The sequence below is a fragment of the Dasypus novemcinctus genome, chromosome 24 (genome assembly GCF_030445035.2).
Source record: "Dasypus novemcinctus isolate mDasNov1 chromosome 24, mDasNov1.1.hap2, whole genome shotgun sequence".
Lineage (NCBI taxonomy): Eukaryota > Metazoa > Chordata > Mammalia > Cingulata > Dasypodidae > Dasypus > Dasypus novemcinctus.
Genome location: NC_080696.1, coordinates 16,364,333 through 16,381,868, shown reverse-complemented (window position 1 = coordinate 16,381,868; position 17,536 = coordinate 16,364,333). Strand labels below are relative to the sequence as shown.

Below are 17,536 nucleotides of genomic sequence, written 5' to 3'. Positions count from 1 at the left end.
ATAAATACCCTTTATAAAAGCCACACAGATTTCTGGTACTTTGCATCAGCGTCTCTTTGGCTGACTAATACGGAGGCTAAAGCAATGTAAAGAATAAATAAATGCTCTAGGGGTACAGGTTACCGTTTCTTAACACAAATTGCGGTGCAATGCTATGAGGCCCTTTTTTTCCTGGTTTTCACTCATCAGGTTTGCTGTAAGGGAGAACCACCTCTCCACGTGCCCCACCACTAAGGGATGGGGCGAGGGGTGGCGAACGCCACGTGCCTCAGGGGCCTGTCCTAAGAAGCAGCCGAGCTGCTCACGGTCATGAGGAAGGCGGCGCTGCCTTCCGCGGGAGGGTCCCTTCTCTCGGGCCTGATGGGGTGGGAGAGGCATCAGGGACGCCTCAGACCCCACGGGGCCCCTCCCACCTCCTCTGTCCTGCGCTGACAACATCTGGCTTTCGTGACAGCCTGTGGCCTTGGTTCCGGAAAGAGTCCCCTTTCTAAGAAGGAGGGGTGTTAGTCCAGCTTGGGCAATCAGCCCAAAGTCTGTCTTGTGTGATTCCGGGCAGCCTGCCCGCCACCTTCCTGGAGTGCAGCTGGGCCTGAGATGGAATCTGGATTTTCCGTGGGTCCTGGAGTGGGTGGGCGGGAGGCCGGGAGCTGGGCAGGTGACCGGTGCCTGCCACTTCTGGGGCCTGCTCAGGGTGGGCACTCCGCCCTGTGAGACTTGAGGGTCACTTAGAGCCAGGGCCTGCTGCCTTATAACTTACTCTGGGCCCTGGGGGGGGCGGGGGTTGGGGGAATAAAGCCAGCATTCCCAGGGAGGGCCCAGAGGGGATGAAGAGGGCAAGGGCTTTGTGAACCCCCAGAGGACCAGGAAGGTTATGATGGGCGGTCGTGGTGAGCGGTGGGCCTCGTGAGCTGCGAGGTCAGCTGAGGCTGGGGGTGGGACCTCCGCTTCTTTACACACGGGCCTCTCTGTCTGGTGGCTTCAGGGTAAGCAGCTTTACTACACAGTGGCCCGGGGCTTCAAAGTCACAGGTTTCAAAAGAGAGGAACCAGGAGGACCCCCACGGCCTCGCCCAGCCTAGCCTTGGTGGGCCCCCAGAATCCTTAGTTGAGGTAGCCGCAAAGGCCTGTCCAGGTTCAAGGTCATAGGACATAGACTCCCCCTCCTGACGGGCTGTGTCAAGGTCACCTTGGAGGAGAGCAAGTGGGATGGATGGGCCATTTTTGGAAAATACCACCTGCCACAGCACTGTGAGCGGTTCCAGTCCTGGAGAAGAAAAGTGAGAATTAGAAGGGAAGGGTTGACAAGGAGCTTCCAGCTCCCCTGAGTTCTGACGGAGTATCCCCTTTTTAGCGTCTCTCAACAGCTAGGATAAACCCAAGGTTGGGGCAGGTTCCGGGGACCCAGATATGTTTTCTGCCCAAGTCCCCTTCTTTCCTCAGCCGCCCTTCTGCTTCCCATGATGTTCCACTGATGGGGGGGCTGGGGAGAAGCAGGGAAGAGGGGTCTGGCTGAGATTGCTGACTCTGCACTTAGGCCAGGAGCTCATTCCATCTTAGACTCTCCTTCACTTACTCTTGGCTTCTTCCTCTGCTCTCTCTCCTTTCCTTGCCACGGAATCTGTCCTCAGCATTGTCCTCAATCTTCCTTCTTGAAGGAGTGAGGTACACCGTCTCCCAGCACGTTTTCACATTCCGTTGACCCAAAAACCTACACGCCTCTGAAACTGCTCCCCCAAGGTCGCCCCTGACCTAATCGCCAAGTCCAATGGCTTCCTTTGCATTCTCATCTTGTTTGCTTGACCTCTCTGCAGCATTGGACATGACCTGCCTTCCTTCTTGAAACTCTATCTTTGGCACTCCCCTCCCCGGCTGCCACTGCCAACTTCTGCTCCTGCCTCTCCGCCTCCTCCTCCTTCTTTCTCGGGGTGCGTGCTTGTTTCTCTTCTTCCATCTAGCCCCGTGACGTCATCTGTCTCCCATTAGTACTGATGGCAGAATCCACTCCCTCACTTCCAAGTTCTGAGCTCCACATCTCACTTTTCCAGCTCCCCAGTGGCTGTCCCCACCTGGCCGATTCCCACTTGTCTTACATCCACTAGAGCAAACTCCAGCTTGGCATCTGCTTCCCAGTTTGATCTAGTCCTTCCCATCTCCCTAAGCATCACCACCCAGTGTGTCAAGGTGGAAACCTCAGGGCATCATTATATTAGTCAGGGTTCTCCAGAGAAATGGAACTGACAGGATATATATTTTTATATATGTAAATATTAAGAGACTTATTATAGGAATTGGCTCACACAACCGTGGAGATTGGCAAGTCTGAATTCTACAGGCTCGGCTGCAGGTTGGAAACTCAATGAAGATGAATTTGAATTTCCCAGGAGAAGCTGGCTGGCTGAAGTAGAAATAGAAATTCTTCTTTCTCACTGCTGAAATCCTCAGTTCTCAGTTTAAGGCCAACTGATTGGATGAGGAGATTCTCCTTGTTGCTGAAGGCAATCTCCTTTGCTGATTGTAGATGCAATCAGCCAGAGGTGCAATCAACTGAGTAATTATTTTAATCCATCATGCAACACCCTCACAGTAACAATCGGGCCAGTGCTTGCTTGACCAAACGACTAGCCAATTAACCATCACAATTGTTAATGTGCCCTTTTTCCTCTGCCCACATTTTCATTGTATAATGTTCTGGAAAATCGATTGCCAGATACCTCTTGAACCCATTAATTCATTAGTTAGCACACCTATTGAGCTACTGTTCTAGGAGCTGGATATACAGCAGTGAACCAAACGAATTCCCTACATCCTAGAAGGGAGAGAAAGGCAATGAACAGATAAATAAGCAGGCACCCAGTACGATGAATGGCGGCGAGGCCTCTGAGAACAGAAGGCCAGGGGTGGGGGCTGGGAGAGGAGACAGTGGGCTTATCTTACATCAGGTAGGTGAGGAGCACCTTCCTGAGCAGGTGGCATTGGAACAGAGACCAAAAGAGAGTGCGGGCTCAGCCAGGTGAACGTCGCTGTCCCCATGGTCATAGCCCCTCATGCTCTCTCCCCTAAACCATGGCAACCACTTTCCAACTGACCTCTTTGCCTCCGTGCCCATCCCTCGCACTCCGTCCCTTCTCAGTGGCTTCCTGTCTCCCGCAGGGTTAAGTTCAAACTCCCAATTATGGCATAAAAGGGGCTTCAAAATTTGGCTCCCAGCCTCTCTTCCAGCTGTCCTGCTGGAAGGCGGACGTCTAAGACGGCCCGTGACGTTAAACCCTGTATGATCCCCTGTAACTTGCTTGTAGGCAAGAGGCTGTGACTAAGGTGACAGGATGGCCTCGCTGTGATTGCATTGCATTCTGTCAGATTCCGTCCTAGCGGACTTCAGTGAGCTTTTCCTCCTGGCCTTGCAGAAGCAAATCGCTGTATTGTGAGCTGCCGGGGGGAAATGGCCCTGGGGTAGGGGCCTGTGGGGAGCCTCCAGGACTTCAAGACGGCCTCTAGGGAAGCGGATGTGGCTCAAGCAGTGGGGCTCCTGCCTACCACATGGGAGGTCCTGGGTTGGGTGTCTGGTGCCTCCTAAAGAAGATGAGCAAGACGGCAAACTGACATGACGGGCTGGTGCAGCAAGCTGATGCAACAAGATGGCGCAAACAAGAGACACAGTGAGGAAACACAATGGGAGACACAACAAACAGAGTGGAGGTGGTTCAAGTGATTAGATGTCTCCCTCCCACGTGGGAGGCCCCGGGTTCAGTTCCTGGTGCCTCCAAAAAAGAAGACGAGCAGACGATGAGCTCAAACAAAGGGGTGGGGGAGAAAGAAATAAAAATAAAATAAATCTTTGAAAAATAAAATAAACAAGGCAGCCTCCAGCTGACAGCAAGTAGGAAGCTGGGGCCTCAGTCCTCGGGTTGCAAGGAAGTAAACTCTGGCATGTCTTAGTTTGTCGGGCTGCTGTGATAAATACCGCACCATGAGTTGGCTTAAACAATGGGAATGCGTTGGCCCGTGGTTCCAGAGGCCAGAGTTGGCTGGAAGGCATTGGCTAGAAGGCTTATCCTCCAGAGGTCGGGAGCGTGCTGGCTGGCCAGTGACCCCGGGGTTCCTGGGCTTTCCGGTCACACGGCCACGTCCTCTCCTTTCTCCTCTTTTCCCGCTGACTTCCGGCCTCCAGCTCTTCCCCGTGGCTCCCTCTGGCTGTGTCTGGATTTCTTCTGCTTATACAGGACTCCTGTGATCTGGATTAAGGGCCGCCCTCATTCTGTTGGGCCTCCCCTTAATTAAAACAGCATCTTCAAGGGGTTCTATTGACGGTGGGTTCGCATCCAGAGGAATGCCGATTAGGGCCGAGCACATCTGCCATGGGTACACAGCTCCATCCAGCACACGCCAACGGCCCCGATGGACTTGGGACAGAGTCTTTCCTGGCCGAGCCTCAGATGAGACGGCAGCCCTGGTCGACACCTTGAATGCAGCCCCCGAGACCTGCGCAGAGAGCCCGGCTAAGCCAGGCCTGGGCCGCTGACCCTGGAGGCTGGGAGGTGACCCCTGTGTGCTCGTTTAAGCCTCTAAGTTGGTGGTAATTTGTTACTCAGCAATCAAACATGCCCATTCTTCATATCCTGTGTAAGCGCCGAGGCCATCCCTGCTTCCAAACAAGTTTTCTCCTTCATGCCCTGCTATGACTAGGTATGCACATGCTCTACACGTCCATTGCTCTCTGGCGAACTCTTGTTTGTCCTCAAAACCCCATTCAAATGTACCCTTTTCTCCTCCTTACTCCCCACCCTCCCCACTCCCCAATCCCGCAGACCTCGGCTCTCACCCATCCTGGTGGGTCCAGTTTATTTGCCCATCAGTCCCACCTCTTATTCCGCTTTCCATCTCAGTGCCTGGCTTCCGGCCAACCAAGGGTTCCTGACTTGGTGGGTGGACAGGGGTCCTGGATGGGCTTCGGGGTCTCCACCAAGTCCCTGAAATTGCTTGGAAATGCTGCTGCTGAGGTTTTTTTTTTGGGGGGGGGGGGGTCCATAGCTTTCACCAAATTTTCAGAGAGGTTTAAGGTCCTGAAAAGATTACGAGGGATTGAGGCCAGGTCTCAATGCATGTTTCTCGAATTTAAGCCCCTGGGTTACACCCACTAAGGGGGGTTTCATCTCAGTCTTACTGCTCAGTGGAGCTTTGCTAGAGGAATCTGACGCTTCCCGGGCGGGAGGGCGGCTGTTTTGACATCTGCAAAAACACAGGCACGTAGGCAGCCCCAGGCTCCAACAGGGGGTGAAGAGTGAGCCCAGCCCAGGGAGGGGACGGAGGCAGGGGTGGAGTGGGGAGAGGAGGGAGAGGCTTCCGCAAGCACAGCCTGGACGGAGGGACCTGGAGACCAAGGGCGCAGCGGGGTCCGGGGGAGAGGGTGCTGATTCCGCGTGGCAGGAGGCCCTGCGGTTCTCCTTTCACCAGTGCAGGTGCCGGGATGACTGCTCCTGCGGCAGCGCTCCCCTGGGCTCTGGAGGACTGCCTTTGGCAGCGCCAGCGTATTTTTAGCCCTCCTGTAAGTGGAACAAAGAGCTCAGAGAGGCAGCGCTTGGCTCTGGGCTCTGGGCGACACGCAGCAGCGTTCTGAGAAAGTGCAAGGCTCCCATCCACCTCCCACAAGGAACCCGGGGAGAGGGACGTTCTCATCAGCTGGAGGGGGCCAGGGGTGCTTTGGGGAGGTGCGGGGGGAGAGCCAGGGAGCCGGCCTTTCATCAGGAGATGACACGCACAGTGCAAGCGTCTCCGCTCCCTGGACATTGGCTTCTTCTGGCTGCTCACTCTGGGGAAGGAAGGAACTTTCTGGGTCACCTGGGGGTAGATGGGCAAGGCAGCGAGCCTTAGATCAGGGGGTCTAGGGAACGGGGGGTGGCCTGGCACCAGCCAGAAAAACCCCATCCCTGAAGGCCTGGGCAAGGGGACAGTGGGGGAGAGGGCTGAGGCCACTTCCTGATGACCGGGGCGATGAACTCTCAAGGTCAGCCCCGGGCATTGATCTGCCAAATATTTGCTGGGATCACCGACCTCGGGGACTTCTGGCCTCCCCCTTCCACGCTTGCACTCGGCCCGGCCCCAGCTGGACGGCCCGACTTCTCCGTCCTCCAGGGGTTGGCACCATTTCCCACAGGGGCCCTCTCCGGGCAGGTGTGGCCAGCACGCCCCCTTCTGTGGGGCAGGGGCTGGGGGCTGGGGCCAGCGACCCCCACGGAGCCTTGGCTGGGAGAGGCTGCCTCAGCAGAGCTGGCCTGGCGCGGCCAAGGCTGGGCACGGCTGCCCACGCAGAGCTAAACTCCACGAGGAGGGCCAGGGCCTCCCTCCGCCTCCGCTGGCCCGTCCACGCAGCCCGCTCCTCAGAGCGGACAGACGAAGCTGAGCAGGGCTTTGGGCCTGGAAAGAACCCCCTCCTCCCTCCCTCCTCCCTCCCTCCCTCTCTCCCTCCTCTCCCTCCCTCCCTCCTCCTTCCCTCCCTCCTCTCCCACCATCCCTTCTTCCCTCCCTCCTTCTCCCCCTCCCTTCCTCCTTCTCTCCCTCCCTCCCTCCCTCCTCCCCTCCCTCCTTCTCCCCCTCCCTTCCTCCTTCTCTCCCTCCCTCCCTCTCTTCCTCCCCCCCATACGTGCACACCATTCCCTCCAGCACGCAGGCTGGGTCAGCCACGGGGCTATGTTCTGTGCAGGCACCCCCCGAATCCTTGCTCCCCTGCGACCTATTTTCTTTTTCAACTTTTTATTTTTAAATAATTTCAAACTTACAAGACAGTTGTAAAAATAACACAAACCCCATATATTAATCGTGAGCAACAACATACCCTCATCCAGATACTCAGATCCGCCAATTTTAACATTTTGCCACATTTTCTGTATCATTCTGTCTCCTCTCGTTCATCATCTATCTATCTACATAGGTGATAGTTAACCACCTATTAACTATCCTCTATGTATCTATCTACATACATCTCTATCTGCCTACCTCTACCTATCGAATCATAAGCATCTCTCTATCTATCCCTATCTGTGTCTATCTACTTAGTTTATTTTCTGAACATTTCTGCAACCTACTTTTGCTCTTTTACAGACTTGGAAACCAGGATTCGGGAAAATGAAGCACCTTGTCCAAGCTCACACAGCTGGCGAGCGGAGACGCTGGGTGTCAAATCCAGAAATCTCGCACTGTTGGCTGACCTGCTGCTCCCAAGAAGAAGAGGGACTGAGAGGGAGCCCCTGAGATCAGGCACCTGTCCTCTGAGATTCTGGAACGAGGGATGGTAGAGGGCCGAACCGCCATGCCTGCTCTGCACCGCTTTTGCTTTCCAAGATCAGGGAGAGAAGGAAACTTCTGACTGTCCTTTGGGGTCTTTTGTCACTTGAGGCCAAATTAATAACTAAATAATACACTGTGAGCTAGCCGCTCCTGCCAGGCTGGCTCCCCACTTCCTGAATGTGCTTCTGCTTTTGCCCGTGCTGTCGGGCTGCAGCCCTATCTCTGGTAGTAGAAATCCTTAATTATCCTTCAAGGCCTTGCTAAAAGACCACCTCCTCCATGATGCCCTACCTGGTTTCCACTCTGCTGAGAACTCTGATTGCCTTGTAAGTCTCCAGCTGTTCGGCTTACTTCTTGTATTGCGTTCATGTTCTGACTGGTGTGTTGAAGAGTCTTTCATTGTGTCTGCCTTACTCCCTGGGTTGTAAGAGACAGTGTTTTGGCTGAATGGCAGTGGTGTGATGGTACACCAGTTCTCTGGGGGAAAAGTACCTTGATTTGTAGCATTTGCCAATTTCCATGGCATAAATACTCCCACCCTGGCCAATTTCAAGCCACGATATTTTAACAATTGGCTAACAAAATCCCTGAATATTTAACACTTGGCTCTCATGAACCAGAACTAGGGGGCTCGAGCACACTACGGGGTAAGGGGCTGCTTTCTGTTCAGCTTTAAGTCTTGTACTTAGCAGGTGCACAGCAGGCGAGTGCCCCACTGGATGGAACTATTTTTCCTGGAGCCCCTGCTTTGTTCCTAGAAGAATTCAGAACAGTCAGCAGGAGACGATCCTTTGCAAACACGGCAATCCTTTCATCCCGTCTGTATCCCTGCCCTTTTGCAATGTGACTTTGTTGTACTTCCTCCGTCAAGAGATGGGGTGGAGTCCCCAATCAGTGGGTCTGGGCTGGCCTCTCGATGTGACTTAGCCAATGGAATATGGTGGAAGCGGCTCTGTGAGAACTCCAAGCTTGGACCTCAACAGTTCTTGAGTACATCTGCCTTGGGACCCTGCCATGTATAAAGCCCAGGCTACCCTGCTGAGAATAAGAGACCCCCGGGAGCAGAGGTACACCATCTTAGCTGAGCCCTCCTAGATGAGACCCCAGCAAACCCAGGAGCTGGGGAGAGATGCCTGAGTGAGCCCAGGGGACCAAAACCATCACCCAGCTGAGCTCAGCTCAAACTGCCAACCTGCAGAATCATGAGATAAATAAATAGTTTGGTTTTGAATTGCTAAGTTTTGGGGTGGTTTGTTTTGCAGCAAAAGCTAACTGATACACCATCCTTGCATTTAAAGCAGTAGCTTAGCTTTTAACTGCAATGTCCATCACTGAGTGAGGCAGGAAAAAACTCCTTCTGCCTGCAGCTCATCAGCCAAGAGCAAGAATGCCAGGAGTCACCACCACCAACCTGGGGACTGTCACATCCTCCCCTAAATTCAGCCTTGAGGAATCTGGAAGATGTGGACTCACTGGCTCCTTGATGGAAGAGTTGGCCAAAAGGCATGGAGTCAGGCCATAGAACAGATCTAAGATGGGCTCTCCCCACCTTTGACTAGCCATGCAGCCACAAGGCTGGGAGCTGCCCTTTCCTGTTGAACAAAGAAGACTTAATTTCTTTTTCTTGAGGGGTGGGGGTATCTAGCCAGGAATAGGAAAACTCACAAATTCCTCCTTTTTCTGTACCATAGAATAATTAGTGGTTTTGTTTTGTGTGTGTGTGTGTATTGTGATGGTACAGGAAGGTCCTAACTTATTTGGAAGGGGGAGGAAGGAGAGGGCCATGTCTTAAACCAAACTTAGCAAATTTCTATTTTCAGATCAAGAGTAAAATCTTGCCTATGAACAAGCATGTGAAAAACCAAACCGTACCCATTCCACACCCTGTAGGTCTGAACTGTCAAAGTTGTAGTATCAGAGAAGGATTCTGGAGGAAGAGAGGAAGCAGGCCACGAAACTGAGTTGCAGCTGCAGCGGTAGTGGTGTCTGGTCCTGCCGCCAACCAGCTGTATGACCTTGGGCAAGTCACCTGACCCTTCTGGGCCTGCTTAGAACAAGGGCGTGGACTGGAGAGCTCCACAGTCCCTTCATGATATAATCTTTTTATTGCTTTAAAGGGTAAAGCCAGAGCAAGTCAGAGCAGCTTCTGCCTTTTGGGGACTGCCCACTCTACCACTGGGTCTGGACTGACCCCATTCCATCAGTGCTAAAAGTGTTCACTGTAATGACAGGGTGACACAGTGGTGACCTCCACATTTGTGCCTCCATCGGTTTGTCTTTGGTCTTGGGATGCTGTCAGAACTGACACATCCAATATTGCTCTCTTTCCTCCCACCTCCGTCCAGGGGTCAGGAGCCTTGAACTTGACTGGATAAAGGTCATGCCATAATTTACAGGGGTTAATTAGCAATCATTCCATCCCTGAGTGACACAGCTTCTCTCTCACTGATACACTGTGTGACCCTGGGCAGGCTACCCAGCTCTCTGACCTTCTGTTTCTTCTTCTAAAATAGAATGTCCTGGGAAACGTCTACAATATTGAATCACAATAAATAGTGAATGAAAACATATATAGTGATGGCATTTATTACATAGAACATAAACAGAAACTTATTTTTATATCCACTTGTTAGATCCATAAGTCTAATTTGGCCCCAGGCAGCCACACTACATACCCAGATGTGAGACAGTCTCATTTTTCAGTTTCAGGATTTTGTTCAGTCATCTATGGACACCTGGAACACACTTTTTTCCCCCCATAATACTTTTTCTGAGTTTTCTGGGGACACCTTTGGTGTGTTTTTCTCAGAGCGTTGTCAAATGAAATAATCCACTAAAGCATGTAACTTAGTGCCTGGACATAGTACATGCTTAATAAACAGCAGCAGCTGCTACTGTTATTTCTCCACAACACTGGACACTCACTGCCATGCTAGGGCAGTTCAAGGGTTGAGGATCCAGCTGTCCCTTTCCCCAGACCACAGTTCAGAGTACCCCTGGTCTCCATCTAAGGTCACTCTCCCACTCTCCTTCCCTTTGGGGACAGGGCGACAGGGCCTTCTCCTTTTCTCCTTACTTCCTTGATGGCTGCATGGGACAGAAGAGACTCAAATGTGCCATCTGAGGCAATCTCCTGGCTCCTGGTAGGCAGAGGAGGACTTATCGCCCCTGGAGTACAGCGAGACTGTCATTTTCCCATCTGACATCAGAGCCACCCCTCCTCACCCTTCGCTGCTCCGGTCTGGGTTGCAGGGGCTGGACCTCTGAGGACTACATTTCCCAGGCTCCCTTGCACTCTGCTTCCTGGTAGGTCCAGCCAATGGGAGGCACTGGCAGGAGATAGGCGCTTGGGAGGGAGGGAGAAGAGTCATTCCCCAACCCCCAGCCCCTCTCTGCTTCCGGTGCTGTCTCCACCATAGTTCAGGCTCCTGATGATACCCTTTTCTCCTTTGTCTCTCCAGCCTTAGGGGAGGTAGTGGTTTCTTGTGGCTGCTAATCTCTGGGTTGAATCACCCTCCTCTGTTTAGGTTTTCAGTTCTCCCATCACCTTTGTAGCTAGTTTCTTGGATTAATTAATGATTGAACTACTTAGTCTGGACTCTGTTCTGATGGGATTCTTGATGCTGCAGCTGCCATGGTCAGACATCTCAATGTATGGGAGCGTCCTCATCACATAAATTCTAGTTAGCTATGGCCTTGCAAAAGAATCTTCATGGGAAATTTGGGGGGGCCCCTTTCAGGCTGAGTCTGTCCTAGAGGGCAAATGCCCAAGCGTCCTGCGGTAGGCTATTCGCAAAAAAAACCATAATGATTCCCCTCCCTTATCCATACCCCCTTTATAATGTGACTTGGCAGCTTCTCCCACCAAGAGATGGAGTATATTTCTTTATGTCTTGAATCTGGCCTGGTCTTGTAATTTGGCCAATAGAATGTGGTGGAACTGACCCTCAAGAGACCTGGCAGGCTACCATTTGCTCTCTTGGAAGTCTGCCCAGCTGCAATGTGAACAAGCTTGGGCTAGCCTACTGGAGGATGAGAGCACATGTGAAACAGGAAAGAGGCATCCAAGCTGAGGACACCCTAGACTAGCTAGCCCCCAGCTGACCCAGCAGCTAACTGCAGAGGCAGGAGTGAGGCCCAACTGAAGTCACGCAAGTCCCAGCCCAGATCCATAGAACCATGAGATAATCCATAGACTTGTGAGTGACAATAAGTGCTGTTTTTAAACCATTAAGTTTTGGGATGCTTTGTTACACAGCAAGAACTAATTGATACACCCCCAATGCAGGTGACAGTAGAAAGTACACAATTCTAGAATTGCTTCTCTGAGCTTCTGGCTCATAATTCATTTGGTGTCCAGTCATCTCTGTTGCTAAAGGGGAAGAAATTATGAGCTGATGGCTGAATAAATTGGCCTGGCTGGTCATGTTCAAGGTGTGGGTGCTGGACACAGCCCTGAAGCTCCCGTAGTAATCGTGGGTGCTAGGGTGGTATATCCTGTGTAGGGGCTCTCTGGGGTTGGGGTGCCTGCTCCTCTCTTCTACACTTGGTAGAAAAGTGGGGTGGAGAAAGACTGCTCGTTGTCTTCCCAGATCCTCTTTCCCTGTCTTCCCGGTTTCAGAGACCCTGGATTAGGTGTGGCATAGGTCCAGCTGTCAGTCCACCCTCCAGCTTCCCTTGATGAAGGGGCATGGTGGTCAGGTGGGAGGCACCCCTTGTGGCCTCCCCTTCTCTCCCCACCTCAGTTCCATCTCACCCTCCGGGAGCCTGGGCCACACATGTGGGCGCAGCCCTGCTCTCCCACCATGGCTGCCCCTCAGGCTTAGGGACGTTCACCCACTATGTCCCTTACTCTAAAGGAATGTGGCCCCAAGGGAGCTTCAAGGGGGTGGGGCCTCTCTCAGGGTGAAAAGGCAGCACAACCCTCTAGGAATTCCCAACTCCACCTCCCTTCCCGGTGGGCCCTTTCCTTAGAGGCTCTTTTCCCTCTTCCAGGGGATGCCAAGTTCAGGGCATTCCAAACCGGGTGCCTGGTGATGTAACCCACCAGGTCTTTCTCTAAAGAAGCAAAAGCCTGAATTCAATCTCTGCTGGGACATCCCCTCTGGAAAGTTCCTCCTCACAGAGGAGCGCTCTTAGCCCGCCCCCACCTTGGTGCTCAAAACCCACAAGGGAGCGGCTTGCCCGCCCGATCCGTGGCGCCCTGTCTGACACCTGCAGGTACAGTGCCCGCCACCCCTCTCCTGTTTTAGACCACACCGGGGGGGGGGGGGCCTCAGCTCCCAGCTGGCCCTTCCTGACCCCGGCCCTTCACCGCTCAACATGACATCCCGGAAACACGTGGGGCAAACCACCGGGCTGTGGCTAACCCGTGGGGTGGGGGTGAATGCACATGCTTGGGGGGGCGGGGGTCCCCTCCCCCAGCCTCGCCCTGGGGTATGTGGTGGCGGGAGCTGGGTATGTATTTATAGGGCCAGGGACCGTGGGAGCCCTGGCAATGGAGAACGTGGCCAAGCACGGAGGGTGGGCATCGTCCCCAGCTGCCTGCCAGGTCCCCAAGCTCAGCTGGGTGCTGCACCTGTGGGGTCTTTAGAGCCGAAAGGCTTTTCCTTTACAGATGAGACAACCACGGCCCAGAGAGGAAAGGGACTTTCTGAGGGACATGAAGGAAGCATTCGGACCCCGGGGGCTTTCTGTGGCCCTGGGCTGCTCCTACTCGCCAGGCTCCCCCTGGAAAGCGGGAACTCTGCAAACGGCAGCGGCCCCTTGGACAATGGGGCTCCCTTATAACGCTGTGGGCTCAGAGGGAGCCTCGAGGCAAACCCCCGAGCGCTCCCCGAGGGAGCCCGCAGCTGCTGGGGAGGGGGAAGCTCCTAGCCCGCGGTTGCGGACGGAAGTGCTCTCTGCGCCTTCCTACCCTTGATCAAAGCCCGAGCTAGGCATTTTTAGTTTGTTGTTGGTTTTGTTTTGTTTTTTTAAGTATAGCATGGCTCAGGAGTAAGAGGATGGGCCCTGGAATAAGGCAAGCCTGGGTTTCCATCTCAGTTTCGCCATGGCTAGGGAACAGGTCCCTTCAACGTGGCAGCATTAGCTAAAACCAGGGGTGCGGCTGGCCAGCACCCGGAGGCGGAGGATGCCACGCGCTCGACGGGGGAGGACGCGCTCCTGCTTGTCAGCTAATACGGTGAATATTATCACCACGGCGCCCCCTTCAAGAACTTGGGATCTTTCCACGTGCGTTCGTATCTGTGGGCCTCACACTGGCTCGCTCCCCATCCTCCCAATACCTCTCGACCTGCCGAGCTCAAAGGTTCTGGGAAGGGAGCGGGGGCATCTGCACAGGCGCAGAGCATCCTTGTGGGAAGCAAAGGATAGAGATATAGGAACTCCCCTTGCAGTGGGCAATGGTCTCTGAGCATCCTGAGTGGACGGAGGGGGTGACTGAGGGGGAGGAGCCCTGCGTGACGGAAGGCTGAGCCTGGATGGGGCCTTGAGCCAGCACAGCCAGGGCCTAGTGTTCACGGTGGGAGGGCCCAGTTCTGCACACGGCGAGGCCCAGGCCAGAGGCTTGGAAGTGAAGGGCAGCAACCCTGGAGGATGCTGTCTCTTCTCCACGTGACATTTAGAAGCAGTTCCTGCCCCTTCTCTCCTCCCAACCGGCCAGTATGTTTGCTTCTACCTGGAATGCCTTTTCCCTTCTTGTCCATCTGGCAAACTTCTACACATCCTTCAAGACCCAGCTGAGATATCCCCTCCAGGAGGCTTTGGTGACACCCCTAGGCAGAACCACATGCACCATTCTCTGTGCTCTCATGGCTTGTACATTCTTCTGTTGTGGCACTTAGCACATCCTCTTAGATACCCTTTTATTAGGGCAGTTAGCACATCCTCCTCTGCTCTTGCCTGACCATTTGTATGTCCTCCTGTTACGGCACCTATGTCATTCCTACGGTAAGGACGGCAGCAGCGCTCCTGCTAGCTGCTAGGTGCTGTGTCTATGCACCAAAAAAGCATCATTCTGTGGAATCCTCACCTCTCCCCTCTGCAGTGTTGCCGTTGTACAGAAGAGGACGCAGGCAGAGGTCTGGTCACGGCGAGTCAGAGTTCAGACTCGCCGCTCCGGGTCCTGGGCCTGGGCTCTTCCCCGCCATCATTTTGCCTGGGAACTCCCCCCCACTCCCCGGGGAAGGAGATGGACTGAGGCCCCAGTGGGAGTCGCGGCCTCAGGCGCCTGTCACCATGTAGGCTCCTCCTAAACGCCAGGGAAAATCAAAGAACATTCCATCGGGCTCCCGTGCCAAGGCGAGCCATGTCCTCAGGCGCCTGCTCTTTCTCCAGGAGGCCTGTTTCCCTTGGGCTCCTGGCCTGGGCCCTGCCGGCCGCGGGCGCAGCGCTCCAGCTCCCCCGCCACGTCGGGCGCAGCCGCGCCCGGGGCTCGGCAGCCTGGCCTATAAGCGCGGCGGAGGCCGCGGCGCAGCCCTACGTGCCGCCCGGCCCCCGGCCCTCCGGCCCCCAGACCCCGGACCCCCGGTCCCCTGGTCCCCGGGCCCCCACTCCCGACCCCCCGGCCCCCAGCCCCCGGCCCTCGGCCCCCAGACCCCGGACCCCCGGTCCCCTGGTCCCCGGTCCCCTGGTCCCCGGGCCCCCACTCCCGACCCCCTGGCCCCCGGCCCCCGGCCCTCGGCCCCCTGGCCCCCGGGCCCCCCGGCCTCCCGGTCCCCCAGCCCACGGCCCCCCCCCCCCCCCCGCTCCGGGCCAGGGCCTACGTGGCCTCCAGCGCTCCCGCCTCCTGCCTCGTTGGCAGCTGGACCCCGCTGAAAGCCACAGGCATCCTCTCTGACCACTTCACTGCCTCTGGCTTCCTTATTTGGAGGGAGAGGAGGTGGGGAGAGAGGGGGTGGATGGAGGCAGCAGAGGGGACAAAAGTAGGGCAGAGGGAGGCACAGAGATGGGGAGGGGGTGGCCCTGCGTGGGTGGGGGGGGGCTCGGGAAAATCCAGCCCGTGGACCCCCTTAACATTGCCCCAGGGCCTGCGGCTCAGAGGCTCTCCTGATTTCTGCAGACCTTTCCTGCGAATCCTTAGCTCCCAGAGGGAAAAGCAATCCTCGCCTGGACTGGCACTGCAGGCCTCCCCGGGACTCGCCTTCAGCACCCTTCTGGCCTGGGCAGCCACGGGGCAGGGGAGGGAAGGGAGGGGGTCCGGGCCCTCCCCCACCCTGCACGGGTGCCCCCCTCCGTCCTCTCCTCCCATTTCCTCTGTCCACTCCCTCCACTTCTCTGAGCCTATCCACTCAAGCTACAAATATGAGAAGGGCAGAGACACCCGGTTAAACCCAGAGATCCCGCTGTAAATCACTTAACCGGCTGAGACCACTCTCCTTGTGAATTTTAGGGCTGTCAGATAAAATACAGGACACCCTGTTAAATCTGAATTTTAAATATGCAATGATCGTGTGTATAGGTATGTGTGTGTATATATACGTGCATACATACATACATACATATATATATATATATATTTTGGTATAAGTATGTCCCATGCATACTTGGTATAAATAAGTTCCACATATTTTAAGGGGCATAAACACTAAAAAATTACTAGTTGCTTATCTGAAATTTAAATTGAGCTGGGCGTCCTCGTATTTTTATTTTTGTGAAATCTGGCACCCCATGTGTATTTTCCTTTTTGTCTTGAATTTTGAATTCTCGGGATTCTGCGCCCCCACCCCCACCCCCAGCTTCCCCTTCCCGGCTTGCTTCTTCGTGGAGATTTGGCTTCTCCTAACCTACCCTCGTTTGCATTTCCCTCCTCCCTTGGCATTATTTACTTTAGCAGTCGCCCTGGGTCTCCATTTCAAACTCTTTGATATTATTACAAGACTTGGGTCGAGGCTGCGTAAGCTTTTAGGGAGGTTTCTTCGGGGCATTGGAAGGAAATTAAACCTCGGAAAATATGCTTGTCATTTTTTTCCTTCTAAAAGGAAAGTCTGTGGGTGGAGCCCCTTGTGCTCACGGGAGCACAGAGGAGTGGAGGCCCCACAGCTCATTTGTCAGCCGCCGCAGGCCCAGCGGGGAGGCCCTGGCCGCGCCACCAGGGTTTCCATCCTCAGCTGACCTTGTCCAGGAGGCCGCCAGCTGGGAGGCTCAAAGCACCTGAGAAATCCGCTGGGCTGGCCCTTCCCAGACTCCCTCCAGTGCCAGGCTGCACCCCAGGCCCTCTAAGTCAGGGTCTCCACAGTGGGACAGAGGCGTGGTGGTTGTTTAAAACAAAATAAAACCTAAACCCCGGGGTGATTCCAGTGTGAGACCCAGCAAATCAGAGCAGTGCTTCTCGGTGACTGAAGCGGGTTGAGGAATAAACACCCCAGCTCCTTCCCTGTGGGTGGGAGAAGCCGGAAGCCCTCTTCTCTTGGCCTTCTCTGTCCTGGGTTGCCCAGTTGCCCACAGCGTAACTGGCTCTGTAAAGCTTCCTTCCCTTCCCTGCCTCTCGCGCCCACTCACCTACTGAGGCTTCTTGGGATCACCTCCCAAAGAGCCTACTTGCAACCAAATATTTGTTGCTGGGTCTTCTTTTGGGACACCCCAATTTATGACAGGGCACTTTTGCCCACAGACTGCTTTCTGGTTTAAAATGTGAACTCTCACTGTAACAGGCTGCCTGGAATGGCAGAAGATTCTAGTCTTTGGAGTCAGGCAGATAAGGTACAAATCTTAGCTCTGTTGCTTAGACTCCGTAAGTTTTTGTGGGCACCAGGAAGCATGTAGTGTTTTTCTTTCTTGCTTTTACAATGGGAATTTATTCGCTTATAAGTTTATAGTTCAGAGGCTGTGAAAATGTCCAGGTCAAGGCATCGTCAGATGATACCTTCTTCCTGAGACTGGCTGCTGGCGGACTCCTCTGTCACATGACAAGGCACATGGTAGGGCCTGCTGGTCTCGACCTTCTCTTCCATGTTTCATTGTGTCCAGTTTCTTGCTTCCGTGGCTTTTTCTCTCTTTGTCTGAATTTCATTCTCTTATAAAGGACATCAGTAAGAGGATTAAGACTCACACTGAATAAGGTGTGTCACATCTTAATTTAAGATCCTGCTCACCCAAAGACCCTACGCACACCAGGTCTCTACCCACACGAATGGAATAACTTTAATTTTTTTTTTTTATTAAATTTTTAAATTTATTTAATTCCCCTCCCCTCCCCCGGTTGTCTGTTTTCTGTGTCTTTTTGCTGCGTCTTGTCTCTTTGTCTGCTTCTGTTG

The 17,536-nt window shown here is 54.1% G+C and overlaps 1 long non-coding RNA gene across 1 annotated transcript in view; it reads left to right on the top strand.

The window, feature by feature from the left end:
- Nucleotides 1–9,850, top strand: part of LOC131275899 (uncharacterized) — a 42,911-nt gene extending 33,061 nt beyond the window's left edge. Inside the window, exon 2 of the long non-coding RNA XR_011647289.1 lies at nt 7,095–9,850. This is a non-coding gene — a long non-coding RNA (uncharacterized lncRNA). The remainder of the gene's footprint in view (nt 1–7,094) is intronic.
- Nucleotides 9,851–17,536: the final 7,686 nt, after the last annotated feature.